Source organism: Pipistrellus hanaki (assembly GCF_964339955.1).
Source record: "Pipistrellus hanaki genome assembly, chromosome: 1".
In the NCBI taxonomy this organism is placed as follows: Eukaryota; Metazoa; Chordata; class Mammalia; order Chiroptera; family Vespertilionidae; genus Pipistrellus; species Pipistrellus hanaki.
In genome coordinates this window covers 130,882,270-130,888,269 of record NC_140503.1, presented here as the reverse complement: position 1 = coordinate 130,888,269, position 6,000 = coordinate 130,882,270, and positions in this window count along the sequence as shown.

Here is a 6,000-nt window from a genome sequence, read left to right as displayed (position 1 = left end):
TTACTGCAATCACAGATTTTCACTTTCCATAAGACCCTTTTCTCCCTCTTCCTGGGCAATACTGACTTAGCCAGGGCCCCTGCAACATATTGTGAAAGAAATAGACCTTTGGGGTCAACTGATTAGGAGACTGATCTCTTCTCGGAAACACTGCGGGTGTTGTCAGTTGGAAGCTGCTGTGTGGAATCAGGAAAAGGGGACAACAATCTGGGAGAAGCTAAAAGGAGGTTTTTAGAGCCACAGGTTATTAGGAGAAAGAGCCCAGTTTTATTCCACATTTCTGCTTCTATTTTGTGTAGGTCTCTCCGAAGTGGCATTTGGATGATATCACTATAAAATTCACTCGAAATGTTTTTCAAAACGTGTCCCCACTAGATGGCGAAAGGTGCTCACCTATTTTGAACTGATCTAAAGGACCCAAGCAAAGTAGGGGATGAAGAACTTCAACGTAAAATATTGATTACACAATTGAGGGTGCGAACTTCTATAATAAGAAGCCTTATATAGTGCATTAAATGAGCATAACCTAGTATTTCTAGAGCTTGATTATGTGGTTTTTTCTCTCCAAGAATATATTTAAGTAATTACATATTAATGTATTGATTGATTCTGACACTTAACACATGATGGATACATGAGTGAATCATGCATAAGTATCATGGATTAGCTGTACTTACAAAACAGGAGATGTGGATATTTATTTATAAAAATTAATCGTCCACCCAAGCTACCAATATACCTGAACACTTCCTGTATGCGGCGCCTGCTGTGAGACTGTTCATGGCATGTGCAGCCATCTAGGGGGTGAAGAGCAAATCTTTGGGGCGCTGAGTGTGTACTTTAGTTTCTACCACTTATTCTCTATGACCTTGAAAAGCTACTCAACCTGTTTGGGATTCTCGCTAAGTGAAAAATGAATACAGAAGTTGGCCACTGCTCATTGCCTATTTTGTTGTATGTGGACGGACACATCCTATCCAGTGAGATCATTATTCTGTGAGGCTGTTTTGGATGAGATTAACATGGACTGGTCAATTGGTGGACTTCGAGTAAAGCAAATTGCCCTCCCTAACGTGGGTGGGCCTCGTCCAATCAGTTGAGGCCTAAATAAAAGAAAAGACCCACCTTCCCCCCAACTGAGAGAGAATTCTGGACTCAAACTGCACCTGTTCCCTGAGTTTCACCCTGCAGGGTTTGGACTCACCAAGCCTCCACAGTCACATGAGCCAATTCCTTAAAATATGTCTCTCTCTTAGGTGTACGACTGCTCTTCCTCTGGAGAGCCCCAAGACAGCTGTCCAGTGAGTGGGGCTGATTTTGTTTCTCTCCTGAACAGGCTGTTGGGACACATTCTCCGGTGAAGGAATCTCCAGCTGCACCTCCCTCAGCAGTGGCCATGTCCCTTCTGCAGTTGCTCAGTGCCTCCCTCAGCCGCTGGCTTCCTGTGATCTACTCCCCTCTAATGGAGTGTCTCCTTGCAGTTCACAAGTGAAGCAATCAGGTGACCCAATCGCAGCTCCCTCCCACACCGCAGGCAATGTGCAGTTCACTCCTCAGATTGCCTTCGCCCTCACAGATGGCTTCAGCCAGCCTCATAGGGAGGGGAGACACCAGAATGCACCAGACAACCTTTTCCAAAGGGGCCCCTTACCTCAGTCCTCTCAGCATCAGCTTTTGAGGTAGGTGGTGGGTGAAAGGGCACAAAACTGGCTTGGGGAAACATCTTTTCAAGACCTGCATGGGGAGTGAGGGTAGCACTTATTTTGCAATGTGGCATGGCGGGTCCATTTTAGCCTTAATCTTTGAAAGAGTCCCTACATAATGTTTTTCTCTTTCCTCTCTCCTCTGATGTGCAAAGTGCAGGCTTTAGGGAAGGACACCAAGTAAACATTCAGAGGGTGTGGTAGGCTGAATAACAACCCCAAAAAATTTAAGTCCTGATCCCCACAACCTGTGAACATGCTACTTTACAGGGCAAAAGGGATTTTGCACATGTGATTAAGGATTTTAAGATGAGGAAATTATTCCGGATTATGTGGGTGGGCCCAATGTAAAAGAAAGAGGGTGACAGGAGGGTCAGAGTCAGAGAGGAGCTGTGATGATGGAAGCGGAAGTTGGAATGATGTGGGATCATGAGCCAACACAGTTGGCCTCCAGAAACTGGAAAAGTAAATGATTCTTCCTCAGAGCCTCCAGAAACAACAGGGCCCAGTGAACCTATCTTTAGCCTCAGGAGGAAGGAGCTGTGAGAGAATGCAGGTGAGTTGTTATAAACCACTACCTTTGTGGCCATTTGTTACAGCAGCCACAGGAGACTAATACAGATGTTCTCTCAGAATATCTGTCACTAAAAATATATCATGCACGCATGACATAAGTGTAGAAAAGAATGTTTCCCTTTTACTCCATTACAAGGTTCAATTACATAGCCAGGGACTTTTTTTTTTTTCTTTTTTAAAATATATTTTCATTGATTTCAGAGAGGAAGGGAGAGGGAGAAAGAGATGGGATCATTAATGATGAGAGGGAATCATTGATCGGCTGCCTCCTGCACACCCCTACTGGGGATGGAGCTTGCAACCCAGGCCTAAATCCTGACTAGGAATTGAACCATGACCTCCTGGTTCATAGGTTGATATTCAACCACCGAGCCATGCTGGCCAGGTGTCAGTGACATTTTCTGTGCTATATTTAATAACTTAAAAAAATTCAGAGTGAAGAATAACACAGACCAAATATTCAATAAAAGGACAGCAGTCTTATAAAGAAATATAAGCTATGTCGCTGTTTTGAGGTTCAGATATGAATTTATAAATCCCAGCTAGACCATTTCAAAACCTGGAGTAGTTACTTCATCATTCTGAAGTCGTGTTTTTATCTGTGTGATGGAGGTTGCCTGAGGAGAAAATAAGATATGGCATGTATAACACTTAGTGTAATGTTGGCATAGGGTTGAATTAAGAGAAACAAGTCATCTGTCTCTTTTATATTTATAAAATTGTCTTAGCAAGACTCTTGAGAAGGGGGGCATATACTTGCATTTCTCTTTAAATGGTAGTGAAACCGATATTTTTGAAAAAGATGCTTCATTAGAAAGTCACATTATGTAATCAATGGTAGAACTGAGACATGCCCCCATATACAGTAGTAGATTTTCATTGGCCAACAGTTTATGTAGGGGTTTTGTCATTCCTAATTGATAGAATGAGCGAAGACAGACTGACTTGCTTTATTCCCTACATTTTTTAGGCAGATAATAAGTAAAGGTGATGACTATGGAATAGAGAAGGTAGAAGGTGACACATACAATGTCTTCAGGAAAATACCCTTCCCTCCTCTCCCTGCCCCCTCTTCCACCTGGAGTCCTATTTCCCACAAGGATGTAAGACATAATAAACCTTATTTTTAATTATAAAATGAGTATAGATTCACAAAAGTTGTAACAATAATACATCAGGTTCCATGTACTCTTCATTCAATATCCCTACTGCTCACATCTGATATAACTATTGCACAATATCAAAACCAGGGAAATTGCCATTGTTCCATTACTATAAAGATGTCCCTCCAGCTATGAACCCTTTATACTTTACATTCTGTATAAAGATAAGATATGGCATGTATCTTATCCTGCCTCCTTCAGCCTCTCACTGTGTCCCTAAATGCTGCAAACACTAGTCTCTTCTCTCTCTCTCTCTCTCTCTCTCTCTCTCTCTCTCTATATATATATATATATATATATATATATATATATATATATAAATATAAATATATATATATATATATATATATTTCTTTTGCGAATGTCATACGAACAATCATACAGTATGTGATCTTTGGGGACTGGCTCCCCCCCACCACCACCACCCCAGCATAATGCCCTGGCATCCATCCAAGTTGCTTCATGTTTCACCACTTTCTTCTTATTTATTGCCAAGTAATATTCCATAGGCTGAATGTACCATAGTTTGTTTCATAATTTACCCATCAAAGATAGTGGAGGTGTTTCCAATTTGGGTTTTTATAAATAAAGTAGCTATGAATATTCATGTACACATTTTGTGTAGACCTAAGTTCTTATTTCTCTGGGATCAATGCCTGGGAGTGGGATTCCTGGATCGTATGGAAAGCGTATGTTTAGTGTCTTGTCTTGTGTTTTCTTTTCTTTTCTTTTCTTTTCTTTTCTTTTCTTTTCTTTTCTTTTCTTTTCTTTTCTTTTCTTTTCTTTTCTTTTCTTTTCTTTTTATGTGCTTCAGGATGAAACAGCTCTGGCCACTGACACAGGCATCAAGCTAGGATGAACTGAGGACTGTACATCTGCTTAGCACCTGATTGATATAAGAGCAACACCACCAATCAGGTATCTCCTTGCCCATTGCCAGGGAGTTAGTGTTTTTTTTTGTTTGTTTGTTTGTTTGTTTTTCTTTTTCAATTGCCAAACTGTTTCCCAAAGTGGCTGTACTATTTTTACATGTCCACTCTCAATTCTGAGAGACCTATTTTTTTGCATTTTTGCCAGCATTTAAAAAATTTTAGTGGTTCTAATAGGTGTGTAGTGATATTTCATTGCAGTTTTAATTTGCATTTCACTGATAACAATGTCAACTGTCTTTTCACATCTGTTTGCCATCCATATAACCTGTTGATGAAATGTATTTCTGTGGCTTTTGCTTGTTTTCTAATCAGATTATTTATTTCCAGTTGGGTTTGGAAATACCGCAAATACTATCACATTGGGGTTAGGAACTTCAATGTACAAATTTTGAGGACACACAAACATGGGTCCTCAAACTTTTTAAAGTGGGGGCCAGATCACGGTCCCTCAGAGAGCTGGAGGGCCGGACTATATGAACTACTAATTCCTACTGTAATACCTCGGCTGCGCTCACTGCCCAAAAAACCTGGTGGGCCGGATCAGACTCCTCTGCGGGCCGCATGTGGCCCGCGGGCCGTAGTTTGAAGACCCCTGTAGGTGATGACGAAGGGCCAGTGGCTCCTTCCTCATTCCCTCATGGCTTATGGAACTTAGAACCAATTGACAGATTCATGGAAAGACAACTTAAATTGCAAACAACTATCTGATTAAAAAAAATATATGGGTAGTTGGACTGGCCATGTGGCTCAGTTGGTTGGAGCATCATCTTGTAGGGTTTTGGGTTCAATCCTTGGTCAGGGTGTGGAAGGAAGGCAATTGATCAATCTTTCTCCTCTCTCTCTCTCTCTCTCTCTCTCTCTCTCTCTCTCTCTCTCTCTTTCTCTCTCTCTCTTTCTTTTCTCCTCTCTAAAAATCAATAAAAAAATATCCTTGGGTTAAAAAGTATATGGGTGGTTTATCATGAATTGGCAAGAGTAAAGTTCATTCTACACGGGAATTCAGTATGGAGATAACCTTGAGATGTTGAAAAAAAAAGGATATTTTTGTTCAGCAAGTCTGCACCTGTGCCATCCAAGCCTGCTATTTGTTACACAGACAAGAGGCTCTCTCCCTGCCAGCCAGGCAACAACCCCCTGAGCACCATAAAAACAACCTGATGATAGCTCTGTTGCTAGGTCTTGATTTCATGGACTGCAATATAGCTCTTGGCATCAACCACAAAACCAACACCTTTGCTTCAGTCAAACCCTTCCGAAGACACACCTGTGACTTTCTGCAAAAGTTCTCTGGCCATCTCTCAACATCTGGAAAAGATTTGGCTAGTCTTCAGGGATAAAACACACCCTGTGGATCAATTCCAGGCTTTTCTGGCTTCTGTCTTCATGCCTGGGAGTCAAAGAAGGTAGTGGGGTGGGGCAGTGATGTGGGCATGAAGCAGGTTGCGCCGAACCTCCCTCGCTATCAGAGCATCAGTGAAGCCTCTGTGCTATGCCAGGTTTTCTCTGTTCCCAGGTTAACACCCAGAAAACCAGGACACCACTTGTTGGTCCAGGCATCCTTCCAAAAGAAAATAAAAATGACTAAAAATAAAAAGTTTAACTTACAAAAGTTTTAAGAAAATGGTT